The following is a 17,320-nucleotide window of genomic DNA, read 5'->3' on the forward strand; positions in this document are numbered from 1 at the left end:
ATAACGTATTTGTTCAGTAAAAAAAATTAAAAGACTTATTTTTTTAATGTAACCTGAAGGCGATTTCCCTCAATTTGTTGTTATGTGTAAATGTATCAGATTCTTCCCTTATAATTCTGTATAATAATGATAAGAAGAAGAAGACTAAAAAGTGTTTTAAATGCGGAAGGTATTTATACTCTTCACCCTTTCCACTGCATGTTTTCCTGGATTTTATCTTGTACATGTGTATTTATAATCATGTAAATGGAAATTACCGTAATTAAAGCTAAACATATTCCTTTAAAGAATTTTCCATTGACGCACATAACGTCATTGTTCCTTGGACAGAACATTCTGTATTAAATATTCCTGTCTCATTGAAAAATATATTTCAGACAATATATTTTTTTCTGTTATGCATTTATATATTTTTTGTGGAAATTTTCGTAATTGTTCAAGAAATAGAGCATACCGTCTCCAGTTCAATCTATGAGTATGTAAATGGTTGACTTATATCTTATTCTTTTACAAGCTTTTACACAATAAAAATATAAATTCAGCATGAAAATACAAATATGAATAGATGAAACAGTGTGATTTATTCCAATATGTCCATTATCAATTTTTCATTCACAAAAGGAAACCTTTGAGATATTCAATTTTTTTCTGACCTACATACGGTACATATCATCCTGTACATTTATCACATGACTTTTAAATAAGGTGACCAATAGAATTTTATAAGAAAGTGGGTTTACCTATGCTTGTCCCATTAAATGAATTTTATATGATAATATGGCAGCTTGACAAAAATAATTTTTGCTTTATAAAGGTCCTGTCTTGCCACGTCTATATTTTGCGATGTACATGTATGCATTAACGGTACTTTAAGAATGTATGAAAACGGCGGTCAGCATTAGACAAATTGATCGAAATGTATTTGTTGACAAGACCATGGTATCAACCATAGAATTGAATTTTTGTTATTGACGCCCTGTTCGGATTTTTCACTTATATAGAAACTTTTACATAAACCCTATACCAAAATTAGGAATTTTGAACTATGCTCGGCCTTCACGAATTTTATCGGGTCAACGCCATGACACGGGGACTCGACTTTTTAAAGTCTCATCCAAAGTACCTGCAGCTTTTGATTCACGTGTCGAGCGCATGGCGAAGGATCTGACTGGTACATTTTTTATTGATATTGGTCAGTTGTGGCCATGGTTCGAGTACATGATCACAGGGCGATCTTTGCATCGACTAAAGCTATAAAGAATACCAGTACACGAGACTTATGATATTTTTGTTTCGTTTCATCAACTGGTTTGTCAAAAACATACCTAGTTTTAAATTTGGTTCGTATGCATTACATTCTCTTGCATATCGTATTACCTAGGATATAAAATACCCATCAGCAGGGTATAAGGGTATATTGCTACAGAATTAAGGGAAGTAGACGGTGGAAAAGTGTTTAATTGAATAATTAATTAATTTTAGAGCTAGTTAATTTATAAACCGGTAGTTTTAAGGCCGTGGTCTTTTTACCAAAATCAAAAATAAATATCATTTTAAACTTTACACATGCCTTCATTGTCTATAATACTGGGAGAAATATATGAAGCAGAGCTCTTTTTTTCTACATAATAGTTATACACTTTTTCAAATGTAATAAGGGCACTGTGGATATCTGGTCGCCTATTCTTTTTACAGACCAGCGAGCTTTAGAGTTATAGATTCTATTCAATTCACTTTATAGATTTTTTTTTTATATTATATAGTATTATTACACACAATTTGGATATAATAACAGGAAAGGTGGAGCTTAGATCATACTTAGATAAATTCACGTTGAAACAGGTGGAAACACTTAACAAGATTAAAAGATGATTAAGTTTCCGGAAAGCTATTTACAAATTCTACAGGATATGGGAAAAAATATTGGAAATGCATAGCATTATGCCAAAAACAAAGTGATAGTGTACAATCAAAATGAATCCTGAATGTTACGAATAGTCTTTAATTTCCTGGATAGATTATTTCGTCAACATACAATGAAAAAAGTTAAGATAACCCACAGTGATCGATCTAAAAGAAATCCATAAACAAAATAAATATGTTAAGTGAAAAAAAAACTTGGAACCCTGGGATATTAATAGGTGATATCAGGTGCCTAGTAGGAATAAGCATTCCCTGCTGACTGGTCACACCTGGTCACATCCGGTTGTGGAACCTTTGTTAATTACCATTATATTTTCAATACAAACTCAAATGTCCTTCTTTTATGTTTTAGTTAGCAAAACTATAAAAAAAATTATCCTAGTTAAGGGAACAAACACTTATTTCCTACTTTTACTTTTAAATATTTACATTAATCGTTGCTTTTCTTAAATCATGAATGTATATTACTATTATATCTTCCGTAAAACTACAAGGTTTATTTCAATTTTCCTTTATGTTACATGTATTTTTTCTCGTTCATCCAGAGCTATTTATGTTTCTTTTCAGTTTGGACTTTCGGCTCTATACAATCAACACAAATTACTGCGCGAGTAAATGTGTATTGACCAAGGGAGATTGAACACAGTCTAACTCCCAAAAATCATTAGATAGATAAATCTTAAAACACATTAATCACTAAAATTTGTTTGAGATTGAGGGTTTATCTTGACACAGACTCAAGGCTATTACTTCAAAGTCAAGGTCACTGACAGAAAAACATATTTTCTTTTTCACGCTATGAATGAGTAAATGAAAATTATTGGAGTTTTCACTTGAAACAAAGATTACTTATGATTGGAGGTTGTGTCATGTCCTTGATCAGAGGTCTTTCTGGCAAATCAAGGTCGCTGGCAGAAAAAAAGTTTAATTGAAGCATAACATTGTAATTGAGATTCACTGGAGGGTCATGCAGAGAAGAGAGGTTGTTCACATCAAAAACCTTAAACACTTTACAAGAACGGGAAAACGTTGTTTGTAAAATAATTTGCAGTATTTAAGCTTTTAATGAAATAAAAACTACCAAAGAAAATTTAAATGTTGAATGCGGCTCAATCAATCCTATCGGTGAAACTTTACAACTCATATGAATGTTAGAATTAATGTTTACATATTTTCCCCAGGCTAAATACGGTCTTAATGGGTTTTAATAATTGCTGTTTGCTATGTCTCAATCCTTAGTGATCTTAATTATGTTTTCCATAATACATATGAAGACGGTCATTAGGATACTTCTTTTTACATGGTTTATTTTTTAGTCCAAATAATTGACAGCTGTTAATGTATGATTGGTTTCATTTGTAAATACTCATGCATGAGTAATTAGTTAACTGGCTCGTTATGTGCTTTCTTATTCTTTAGCAATAATTAATAGAAAACAAATAACTTATTGTATAGATATGCGATAAAGGAATCGAATTAAACAATTTTTTCAAAGAAAACAAAGGTCAAGTTATTGAAAATTGCTCTTATGTATACTCAATGCAGGGACAATATTAATATGATTTAATTAAATCCGTTTCATTAATATTCTATATCTTCGATAATGTTAGATCAATCATTTGGTTTAGAAGCCGCTCTTTGAAAAGATTTGGTTTTTCGTGCAATCTGGTTAGGTAACCTTTCGATAATTAAAAATGGTTCGCAGTCACGGAACAGATAAAGTCCTTCTTTTTGCGGTTACCGTTCTTTGTCTTCGGAAAGCTTGTGCAACTGGACCTTTATACAAGGAACAACTTTTTAAGCGCAATTCTTCATTTGACTATAAAACACCTAACAAAACAGAATAACAAATTACAATTGTAGAAGGAATCGTTAAGTCGATGTGTTTTTACATGTGCTTAAGACATTTACCTGAATGCGTGAGTCTTTTGTACAGCGAAAATTTTACATTCTGTGAGCTTTTCAAACATCATCTGAGTGACAAAATTCTGAGTTTAACAAGCAACACCTCAGAAGAAGGGCAGTGGAATACTGTGCAAATCTTCGAGGTAAGATGTTTAAAGTGGCACAGAGAGTCAAAATCATATCTTAATTTGAAGATGTCTGTAGCATACAACGAAAGACTTATGAAAATTATGAGTATATAGCGAAGATATGACAATTAAAGTGCAAGAATTGACTGCACAATATAAGTGCCGGAAAAACAAAGTTTGTATCTACCGTTTCGTTGTTTCGTATATGTCAAGGTCAGGCAACTCTTATTTCTAGCTTAAACTTGTGAACAAAATTCAACTGGAGCATGCAAAGATGAAACATATGTTGTAACAACTTTTTTAAAAGATTAAATCAAATTTTTTGGTCTTCTTTACTTTCATTCGTGGATACCTGAGACCATGGTAACTATGGAAACTTATTCAACACTTTTCTGCGCACGCGTGCAATAGGGAGGAAGAAATACCAGGGTATTTTGCAATATTTTCGTTCTGGGGCAGACAGAAATTATTTTTACTTTTATTTTTCCCCATAAAAATATAATTTTTAGGTTCTGAAAGCTGTAATTTTCTGAAACTGAATACTTTTAGGAATTGAACAAAATTTACAGAGGTCATGCAAAAATTCTACATTTGTCAATTTTCCCCTTTGTGCGTCACTGTGCCGCTTTAATGTTTTTTCTGCGTCCCCCGCTTTCACAGGCTTGGGGGTAATTAATTTTAGTCGGTCTCTCAGTCCGTCTGTATTGATGTCTATCTAAAACACATCTGTTTCCCCACGATATTTCGAGAAACTTTTGAGAATTTGATATTAAAGATATAAAGAAAGAGAATAAAGATATGTTACAGAGCAACTCCCTTTTGGCTTAAGAGAGACCATAGCAATATAAAGGCTCAAAGGTCAAGATTATAAATTCATAATTTCTCTAATGAAATTCTTTTGTTTCTGCGCAATATCTAGTGAACTTTTAAAGCTTTTGCATTCAAAATTTGTACCATAACTTCATATGGCCTATTTATTTTGAGGTCAAAGGGCAATATCGTTAAGTCATCCATGTATATTCAATACCTCAAGAAGCCTTGTAGATTTTACTTCCTATGATAGGTCTGACCTTCCTTAAGTGTCTTATCCCCTTTCGATCCTCTAGATACGTGCATACTCTTCTTCATCTTAAGTAAGGGCCACCGTTTCTTTGAATTAGCTTGTTATCCCTTGAATTTCCGTGTTGTAAATCTAAACAAAATGCTAAATAACTTTAAATGATTAATTTTGAAAAAATTCAAATCTTCCTAAATTGATTCTTTCTGAAAAAAAAAGAAACAACGCTACATGTATTGGAGAAATATCGTAATACATTCCACCGAAAGCCCATTAAACCTAGAAGTAATAATAAAGTTGCAATGTATAGGCAATGTATAGGCAGAAATGAATTTTGGTCTTAGTCGCAAGTTCTTTTGTAAAAGGCGCCCCAAAATATACATGTATGCAATTTTGAAAATATCTTTTTTATGTAATTAGTTCAGAAAATGTCTTTCATTGATTAAAAAACGGGGAAAAGATCGTTCGAAAATATTTTAATGAAGTTTATATTTAATGGTACATATTTAAAATATATATATATATAACCATAGGGTTTTTGAAACAGGAAATATAGTACCGTAATAGGTTGATTAGAAAAAGCCAATACATTGAAATCATTTTAGATAAAAAAAAAATACATTACTTTTTTTAATAATCGTAATAGAAACCTTGTTTAAGGAAAAAAGGAAAAGCTGTACTACTGCACATTAAAAAAAACTATTCATGTATAAATACAAGCATGATTTGTCTGCAATATTGTAATGGCATCGGATAAATATGACTCAGCAGAATTATACATGTACATAAAGTAAATGGATGACTGTTTATAATAATCACAAGAAACTCGCAAAAAAACTTCTTAATATTTACAATAGCGTCATATTTCTTATTTGTGAAAACTTAAGAAAAATAAAGCAGGTCGGTAATTTTCAAATCTTAATGCTGACAGGTTTTTTTCGTACCATATTCTATCTTGAATTTAATAAAAAGATTTTGTCGTTCATGTATAGATATATGGTTGTACATTCTTAGATAAGAAAAAAGTTGATAGACATTCATTAAGACATTCATTTCAGCTTGTGATGAAGGCTGAATTCCTTTCAACGGCCATTGTTATTATCTCGACGAAAGAGAAACAACTTGGGATGAGGCAGTGGTATTGTTTTCTTTTGTTTTGTTAAAACATATGTGTTAACATATGACTCTGTATTTTTCAATGAACTATATGGAAATAATGAACAATAACAAGCGGATCATCGCCTCGCGAAAGGAACTTGTAACTGGCAATGACAATATCTAATGAGGAATAAATTCTCTAGAGGGACGTTTAACATGTTAAAGATTGATAGTACAACGTATTTAGTTTAAGGATCTTGTCAGGAATATTTTGCTCATATGAAGGCTTACCGGTGGAAAGCTGCACATTCTTCCTTATAACAGTTCACTGATGGCCATTGAGCAGCGAGGGATCTTTTTGTGCCAGCATCTATTGGGACATGGACCGTTGGTTTACACGGTCTCATTCGAAGGACCAGTCTCTATGTCCCTCAGTGGGATCCAATCTGCAACGTTGGGATCAACTCCTTTACTTTTGACAAAATTATTAGGGGGTGGTGTGATGTTGTTGATCCATTTTTTTGTTACAAAATGCGAAGAGCACAGCGTCTTGGTATTGGGGGGGGGGGGGGGGGCATTACATGGACACCTAATTTAGGGTACTAAAGTTTAGTTTAAGATGAAGAAAAAAAATGTTTTTCAGCACTATTTTTTTCCAACAAAATTATCGGGGTGGGGGTGTCTTATTTTTAACAATCAAATTGCATAGCATTTTAGTGGGGAGGGGGCATAACATGCATACGTAATTGAACAGTTTTCCTCATACCTAGCAGAAACACATCACGTATGATACAGGTATAGTTATTTACCTACCTAAGTATATCTCACAGTTCCAGGCAATACGCATTTTTTTGGTAATGAAAATTAACAGAGGTCAATTGAACTTGTAATATGTATATACGGCTTTCAGGAATAACGTTCACCCCTAATTCCCAGACACCTGTTGGAATTTGGTAATGAAACCGCGACGTTCATCAAATTATTTCAATTACTTAGCGTCCGAGAGGACATGTTAATTCATACAGACTGTCTCAAAATACGCACAATTATATGAGAATGCGCTAATACATTTACGAAGTAAAACTTACTGATATTGAAGCGACCCGAATTATCCAGGTTAATTAAACGGAAGTGTTATTGTCAAGTCGTACATAAAACTATAGTTTATTGAAGCAACCTAGCTAACTTGCTTTAAGTGCAGAGTATAGGGCTTAATTTGCAGCTTTCCATTGGCAAGAGGTGGCGTCTCCATATTAGTGAAAAATTCTCAAGAGGGACGTTAAACAACATACAGTCAACCCTTTGCTTTATTTAAATATGTTAACATTTTTTTTTGGAATGTGAATGTTTTTTTTAATGAAAAAGGTGAATGTTACGAATAACAATCGATCCTTTGAAATTAAAATGTTAATGTAATGGACAGCGATCGATCCCTTGAAAAGTAAATTTACATACAAATTTTATTGATGAAAAAGGGTGTACAAAAAAAACAAAACATTTAAACGCCGTCCGAATATATTTTAGTTGGAAGTTTAGATATTTTTCGTACTGAATTAATCAAAATAATATGTTCTTCTCTTATACTGTATATTTAAGGCTCAATGTAAACAAAGAAGATCGTACTTGATAGAAAAGAATTCCGACTTAGAAAGTATTTGGATCACAGAGTCATTTCTTTTGCCTGTAACTGGTGGTGAGTGGTTCATTTCTTAAAAAGAAATAGAATTTTGATAAATACAATATGTTCTTTTTTTCAAATATACATATATTATGTTTATTCACCCATCAAGGGCCCACGTGGGGCATGAACAATTATTACAAAATGATAACATTGATTACAATTCTATATTAAGGATAATGTAACATGACTAGTGATTAAGTTTGTCATTGAGAAGTGCATCACCACACTGGATCAAAAGCATAGAAACCATAGAATGATAAAAGAAAACACAATGAAATAAAAATGATAGATATAAGGTAAATTAAAAAAAAAAATCTTGTAGTAATGGCAGTACTCTAATATAAAACTAGTGCATCTTGAAAACAAAGGGCACCAGGGGATGATACCTCTACACAGCCAGTCTGGCAAACCTGTACCCTAAGTATTGAAGATGGTCATTCCAAAAAAAAAATCATTTAAGTATTAACAGAAATAGTAATTTCAATTAATAAGTACTTAGCATATAATTATAAACTTAATGCAAACTAATCTCTTGGGGTTAGTTCAATAGATATTTGACATATGCATACCCACATACACAAACATACACTTACTGTTACACAAATCCATGCATACAAAAATAACAATTTACATACAAATATATGTATGTATAGTATATATATAAACATACACTTATTGTTACACATATCCATGCATACAAAAATAATAATTTACATACAAATATATGTATATATATTTAAACAACTGGTACTATCATGTATAAATGTAAATCTGTGATCTTGAAGGTAGCATACAATTAATGTAAAGAAAAGGTAACTTGGATACAGAGGGTACCAGGGGACGATGCCTCTGCACAGTCGATTATACTGGCAAACCCGTACTCTAAGTATTCAAGACACCCATTCTGACTGATTCTGTACATTTAAGAAGGGAATGGGGGGACACATTAAATTTACAGAAAAAAAAATCATAGGTTTACTAATACTTTTCATACTTCAGCTCTCATAATCATTTTACTGACTTGAATCAGTATTTGCACATCCTCATAAGTCATGAGCCAATTTAACTTATTATCGCTGTCCAATTTGTGGAAATTCTTACAGGAATTGTTAATTAATTCATACAAGACTTTTCTTTCATCCTTAATGTGATTACATGAAAAGAGAAAATGTTTCTCGTCATCAACTGTTTTGTTATTGCATCTATTGCAGTGTCTTTCTTCTCTAGGAATGCCTATATATCGACCCCTTTCAATATTAAATCTGTGAGCTGATATGCGAAAACGAGTAAAACTTCTCCTCTGCTCAAAATTCTTAATTAAATTAAGATACTTTTCTTGACCAAAATTTTGTTTAAAAGTGATATAGCATCTCAGCTTTTTATCAGAGTGTGATTTAAGTTGAGAATTCCACTCTTCTATATAATATCTAAATAAACAATCTTTAAGTTCACGTTTGAATTTGTGCATTTTGACTGAAGTTAAATCACAAATACCCTCGATATTGGTAATAAGAAAATTAATGGAGCTGTACCAAGAAGGGAGTTTTTTCTCAAACAATGATTTGGATTCACAATATGCATCTTTTAAAATTGGGAAAGAATGGCCTAGATTTTCAAGCCTATACCAGTACCTTATCATTGATCTTACAATGTTAAAGTGCAGGGGAAATCTACCTAAATCAGACAATACAGCAAAATTAGTTGCAGTTTTATGCACACCTAGTACTGATTTACAAAATTTCAAGTGGAGTTTTCCACAGAATAAGTTGGAGTATATTTTATCAATAGTACAATTGGGTATGCTATTTTTTTTTTGTAAGTGGATTAAAACAACCCCAAACTTCAGATGCATACAATAAAATAGGTTTAATTGTATGGTCAAAAATATGAATAGTGGTTTTAACCTCAGAATTCAGGGAAATGAAATTTTTCCTGAGTTTAAAAAATGATTTTAATGCTTTTTGATAAAGCTGCTTTTGAGCAAGGGAGAAAGAACCCGAAGAACAAAATGTCACACCTAGATATTTGTATTCAGACACACATTCCAGTTCGACATCATCGAGGTAAAATTTCGTTTTGGAGAGTCTACCTGCTTTGTTAAAAACAACTATCTTTGTTTTAGATGTATTAACACAGAGACACCAATCATTGCAGTATTGCTGTAGAATATTAAGTTCTTGTTATAAACCTTCCGCTGCGGAGGAGAGTAGAATTATGTCATCAGCATACATCAAACATTTAACTGAATTTGAATTTAAATAAACAGGGTCAGTAGCTGAGTTCAGGTAATCTGGAAGATCATTAATAAAAATTTTAAATAAATTGGGACTAAGATTGTCACCTTGCTTCACTCCCAAAGTTATTGGGAAAAAGTTAGTAATCTTATTATCGACTCTGACACAGGATTTACTTGATGTATACATACTTTTCACTACTTCATAAAAATTTGTTCCTACCCCTATTTTGAGGAGTTTAATTTTGATTCCTGTGTGTATAACAGTATCAAAGGCTTTTTGAAAATCAACAAAGCAGGCATATACTCTACCATCTTTAGTATTACAGTACTTATCAATAATTGTCTTGAGTATATACATATGGTCTGATGTTCTTGCTTTTCGAGTGAAGCTGATCTGATAATCACTTATTATATGATGTTTTTCTAAAAATTTATCAAGTCGAATGTCTAGTATTTTATTAAATAACTTTCCTATTGCATTTGTAACTGTAATGCCCCGATAGTTGTTTGAATCAGAACTATCATTACTTTTATAAATAGGAATAATGTACCCAGAAGACCAAGGTTTTGGATAATATCCAAATGTAAGGCAACAGTTGAATATTTTATAGAGACATGGTAGTAAAAAAATTTGACTACATTTGATCATATGGTTTGAAATATTGTCAAGACCTGGGGCTTTTCCATTTTTTAATTTTGAGATAGCATTTGAAATTTCTGCTACAGATATATGATTTTCACGTTCACTAAAACATTTAGTTTTTTCCAGATTGGTAAGAATATTATCCAGGTGTGCCAGACGTTGAGCATACTTGGATTTTGGTTGGTTTAGAATTTGGAAGTGAGAGACCCAGGTGTTTGGATCGATTGCGTCCGAACTGTTCGTGTTTTCAGTAACTTGCAGCTTATCAATAAGATTCCAATAAGATTTTGGGTTTTCTTCATGTAGAGTTTCTAACTGTTTTAGCAGAGATTGTTTATACCGTCTGCATTTGTATTTCCTTGTTTTGGTATATTCTCTATACAGTTTGTAATAGTGATTTCTGACAGCGGGATCTTTGGGGTATTTAGTATATATCTTTGCGTAGCTGAATAGATTTCTTCTCATAGAATTCAAGTCTGAATCAAACCATTTTTTATGGTTTTTGTTTGTCTTTTTGCAATTTTTTTTGCATTTTCTAAGGGACTTATCTGCAGTATTAATAAGGATATTAGATAATTCTAATGTAGCATTATCAATTGTCGAGGGAGAATTAAGATTAGGTCCTTTTAAAAGATTATGTAATTTTCTTTGAATTTCCTCTGAATTAAGAGCGGCTTCGAAGCGATCAGAAGAATCATCAGACCAAATGTAGCTAGGAGATACAGGACTTGAATTGACATCATCCATATCAGATTTAAGACAAAACCTGGCAGATAGTGACCATTGCAACAAACAGTGGCAATCAGACAAAGTAGGTAAAAATTCTGATACTCTAAAATACAATATTTGGTTCAGTATTTTTTTCTGAAACCAACACATAGTCAACTGTGCTACATCCATTTGGTGTAAAACATGTATAATTACCAACTGTATCTCCAAAGGTACGACCATTTAATATTCTCAATTGGTTTGATGTACAGATATCTAATAATTCTTTGCCTCGATTATCTAATTTAGAGTCCATGTTAAGTCGATTAATAATTTGTAAGTCAGCATTGTATCTTGGATGAAGAGGAATAAAAGTATCATCATCGTTTTCAATGAAATCAGGTTCTGTAGATACCCTTGCATTGAAATCTCCGCAGAGTAGAATATTACCAAGTGATTTGTAATGAGGTATGCCTTTTTCAATACACTCGAGAATATCATAGTCAATACCTTTGGAATAAGATGAATTTTCCGGGGGGTTATATAGTACACATATGAATAAATCTTGGTTAAAATTGAAAATCAAATTTTCTCTAACTTAATCCACTGAAAATCCGATTTTGTGTTTTTTAGAATCTTTATATGTGGTTTAAATTCACTTCTACATAGCATGGCTAACCCCCCAAAAGTTGTTATGCTTTAATGCAGACCTACAAACAAAATGACAGTAGTGATTTCCTATCTTATGGATACATTGATCATGACCAACATGAGTTTCGGCAAGAAAAACAATATCAAATTTTTTTATCTGTTTGAGAAAAACTGGATCACTCCTGTTGTTGTGGCGGAATCTAGATCTGGATCTTTCCCGATCTTGGACAGGAATGTTCAGGAAAGTGTGAATGGTTTTTTTATATTGGCTGCTAATAGCGATGTTCCTTTAACTGAGAGATGATATTGGTCTTCTGCAAGAAATTCAGGGGTTGGATTGCCATCTGTAAGCATGTTACCGTGGTCGCAGAACAACAACATTGGTTCCTCAGACAATCTTTGTTTCAATATTGCATTGGTAATTTGCCCATTGGTATGGTACTCAAGGTTGTCCAGTCTTGGCGTGGCCAGTGAGAGTATTGTGATAGTGTTTTGCCATTTGGATTTAATTGTTTGGATCAAGCTCTCTAGGACATCAACACAGGCCTGTGGCTCCATTTTAGTCAGGTCATTAGTTAGTGTGTGAAGAACTAATATGTCTGGGTGTAGGTTACAGGTTTGGATAAAGTCCCTGGTTTCTTTCATTGTATATTTTATTATTTTGGTGATCTCCGCAACTGGGGTAAGTTTGTTTTCATTGATTCCTTTCACGTTAGATGTCCCAATGAGTAAGGTGTTAGGTTTCGCTGCTGCTGTGTCATGCTTTGGCTGAAGATCTCCAACATTGGAGGAGCTCACTGCTTGAGAATAAGACATGGGGGTTTTAAGCTGTTTCTCCATTCTCTCGAGCGTTTCGGTGACATCCATTATAAATTTATTAAGAGATAGACAGACATCTTTAATCTCTTCTAGTTCTCTTACACACTGATGTAATTTCTTTAAACAGGCATCATTGTTTTGATTGATAAGAGTGACCAAGTAGTTCATGTCCTTTCCTTGGCTGGCCTCAAGCTTGCCTATTGCATCAGTCATGGAACTTTCAAATCTGTGTAGGTTTACTAGATGCTCGTCACTACGTTTATCTTGGCTCTGTGCTTGAGCTGCCGTTTTTACTAGTGTTATCTCATCATCAGTTTCGACAACTCTGGAGTCATTGTTTGATGACTGATTTTCTGTTTCCGTGTGTTCTACCGATGAATGTGGAAGTTTCAAGTGAAGAATTTTGCCGAGTACACGTTTCAGGATTGGAAAGTGTTTCTCAACGAATAACATGTACTTGCTGCCCTGGGCTCTGATGGTTCCAGTTGTAATAAAAAATGTTACATTGTATGCTAGGCTATTATCCTTCTCTCTTATCTCAGTCAAAATAGAATTAGCGCTATCATTGGAATCTTCCCAGATTTCAGGTTCATCATACCATTTAATAATGTAGCTATCGCTTTTCCCCAGGTGACCACAGTAAAAGTTATCGAGAGTCTTAATCCACGGGTAAATTCTTTGTAAATTGGTGTGGAAAGCGACCATTTTTGCACCCTTTTCGTAAGTTTTCAGATCAACTTCTTCAAATAGCGAGTTTCTTGCTTTACCCGTTCTCTTGTTGAGCTTTTTTGGTAAGCTGGTCAGGGGATATTCATTTACAATTCTGGTCCGCGATGAGTCGATAGGCGGTATTTCTACTATGTCGGCCATTTTGGCGCGAATCAGTGCTCTCTGTCAAACGATATTTTTAAAATTCTACAATGTTCAAAAAATTTAAACTGCCGATCGAGTAAAACCTGTAGCACACTTACAAATACAAGTCAAAATTGAAGAAAAGACCTCAGATTATACAAGAATGTGGCTAGAACAATGTCAAAAAGACTTCAGTGTTCACGTTGTTTTTAAGGTCCAACCATATCGGACATATAAGCATACATATTAAACATGTATTCTAATGAATAAAAAACAATTCAAAATATAATCGTGTTTAAAAACGTGTACCGGTAATTCCTTGACTGTATGCGTAAAAATCTCCACCTCTTTAAATTGGAGAGAGAAAAATGATGTTAAGTTCGATCATTAACACTTAAAACTTTTCCTTTACCTAAATGTAAAAGCACATTAACCTTTGGCATATCTGTTTTACTTTGAAATATTCCATTTATTAAATTCTACGCTTAAAAACAAAACCCTATCTCTCCATTATAAATGCTACTATAAATATGCTTTGGCATTGTAGTTGAAGCAATATGTCCTCACTTCTTCAGCTGTTCAGTTTGGGTTGGTGCAAGAAGTGAATTGCCACCGGACGAATTTCTATGGAAACTAGGCGAAACGGAAGTTGTGTTTCCTCAATGGGCGCCAAACCAACCTAACAGCGGTAGTGGTGTCCCTGCATGCGTCGTTCTTCAGAGAGACTGGACCGGAAATGACATGTATTGTACGAAGACATTCCAGTTCATCTGTGAGAAAGAGTAAAACTGTACAACAGCAGGAAAACCTCGAACATTCCTGTAACACAGACATTTGTGTATATGTTACGAACGCGACAAATATTGTGTTTCCCTTGATGAAGAAATTAATGGTTATTTAGGGAGGGGTGTGTATAAAATTGAAGTACTTTTTAGTATTTCTTATTTGTAATGTATAACTTCTTAACATCCGATGATGAGCGCAGCGAGCGTCGCGACGCTCATCACAGCGAGCTCTTAAAGCAAAGCCTGTGCAAAGAGAAAATTCGGACTACTGTACATTCATTAGGGATGTGCGATTTTATCGGTATACCGGTATATCGCGATTTTTTGTTGCGTGATACGTATCGTGATACGGAGACCTAAATACCGGTATTTAAGTACATATTATAAAGTCTAGAAATTATTCATTTATTTGTTTAATCTTTTCAAATTACAATTACAGAAAGTATAAAAATGTTGTAAAACGTGAAAAGAACGGCATTTTATCGTCCAAACATAGTTGATTTTAAATACATAAATATTTCAAGAAAATAAAATTTTGTTTTTCAAGCAAATTTTTTAGAAAAATAATGACTTTTCATATAAAATCATTGTAAAAACTGCTTTTAAAAATATCATGATTTTATCGTGATATTGTGGGTAAAAAATCGTGATATATCGCGATACGAAATTTTTTGCGATACCCATCCCTAACATTCATTCGATAGAATTTTTTTACGCATTAATTTGGATCAACACGCATCACTTGTTAAAGCTAGGTTCTCGCGGGAATAGCAGCAAATGTTCAACTAAAAGTAAACATGCCCTGATTTAATGGAAAAATATTGAAGATAAATAGTAAACGAAACGTTCTTCATTTACTTTCAGCAGTGTTCATGCTTCTTTTTGGAAATATAACTTAAATACGACATCATGTGACGTAAGAGTCTACACGCATCAGACCAATCTGTACCCAGAGTTTCATATTTCATATGAAAAGATATCCTTTAAAAAATACCGTTCCAATGAAAAATCGTCCGGATACTGGATCATCCGGATATCTGGCGTCCGGATATCTTACTCCATTGATGGCGACTGGAAGAAATGCTTTAACTTACAATAAATCAATCAGTTGTTTAACGATTTGTTACATCGATAAACAGTGTCCTTGCTTGTAATTTATTTTGGAGTTTAAATAACAATGACGATCTTTCCTTTTAAAAGATCTAATCACCTGGGCTAAGTTCGTGATTTAAACATCAAACAAAGCCTTCATCTGATCATTAATACGTTGCGTCACCTCGAGACCAACGTCTTGTCGATTGTGATAAAGAGACAATTTATCAAATATCAATCACCTGGCAGTTCTATGCAAGATAGATGTATGAATTCTACTTTTGTTATTTCACAACGAAAAAAGTGGAGTGAAACATACATAGTTAGCGAGCTGTATTTGAGCTCAAAAGTTTATTAAACATTACAAAATAGGACCTGAGCAAACAGCGACCTTTTAAATATCAAAGGTAGGAGTAAGTGCCATGGACCGTGAGCATCTCTTGCTAAGCGGTCACAACTGCCGTGTGCTTCTTGTCATGATTTGGAAATAACGAAAAAATCTATGGGCAACTCAGCGTGCAAATAATGACCCCAAAATTAGTATAAAAACAAGAGGTATGGTGATACCCACGCCTCCCATATGCATATAATGGAGTGTCCATGTTTAACTATTCGAAACCCAAAATTTGTGTCGGATCAAAAAGTTAAATTTGAGATGCACAATGGCATATGTAATTAAGATTCTGTAAAAATTCATCAAATTTCATTCAGTGGTATGAGAAGAGTTGATGATAAGAGATGAATTCCCCAAAGCGTAACAGATGGGCATAAGGACAGACAAAGGGAGAGACAGATAGCCGTACAGACGGACGGAAACACCGATTACTATTGAACATCAAATCATCAGTCTGAATCCTTCACGTTTACTCCCACTCTTCATTCTTTCCAATCCTCTCATTCTATACAGAGGTTTATTCAAAGCCTCTTCAATTTCGTCAACTTCTCTCCTCATCCTCACCTCTGTAGGACCCCCTATAGTAAGAGAGATGCCCACATATGCTGCCTCAGAAAGCCTAGTTATTTTGTCCATTTTAATAAAGTGTATTTCATCAAGAAGGAAATGCTGGAAACAGAACACAGGATATCTTTATTTTTTTTTTTAATGATTTGTTTTTCATAATGAAAACTTGATCGTTTAAAAAAAAACGGTTTTACTGTTTTTTTAGGAGGCATATTTTTAGCTTTGTAGACAATTTGTTAAAAAGATAACAGCATGTATTTACCACTTTTAAATGCAAGAAGATTAGATTTTAAGTAAAATTAAAAACATCTCATCTACCATTCCAACATCTCACTCAGTGGTCAAATATCAATTTTATATGCCCACACAACAAATTTAGAAAATTAGAAATGTTAGACTTGTTTGTATAGTTTGTATAGAAAAAATTTTACAGGTTAAAGGACAGATGATACAAACAAATTTTATTTTTTGGAGGAGACTTAATATCATGCCACAAGTTTAGAAAAGTGGATAATTCTTAGATTTTTTACTCCTAAGAACTGGAAAATGAAAAAGATTTGGAAAATATTACTATTTTTTTATTACTACTTTGTTTCTTTGTTTCTATCATCTGTCCTTAATAATAATTGGTTTCATATTGATTTATCGCCTTCTAGGTTTACTCTGTTTCAGCATACTTACTATAGGATAAAACGTTCTTTTTTCAGAATTTATCGATGTGTAAACTCGCGCCTTTGTACTCACAAACTTTACATAAAAGTGCGAAGCACTTTTATGTAAA

This window comes from Saccostrea cucullata, unplaced genomic scaffold (genome assembly GCF_032062105.1).
Source record: "Saccostrea cucullata isolate Sc308-1 unplaced genomic scaffold, CSIRO_AGI_Scuc_v1 ctg764, whole genome shotgun sequence".
Taxonomy (NCBI): domain Eukaryota; kingdom Metazoa; phylum Mollusca; class Bivalvia; order Ostreida; family Ostreidae; genus Saccostrea; species Saccostrea cuccullata.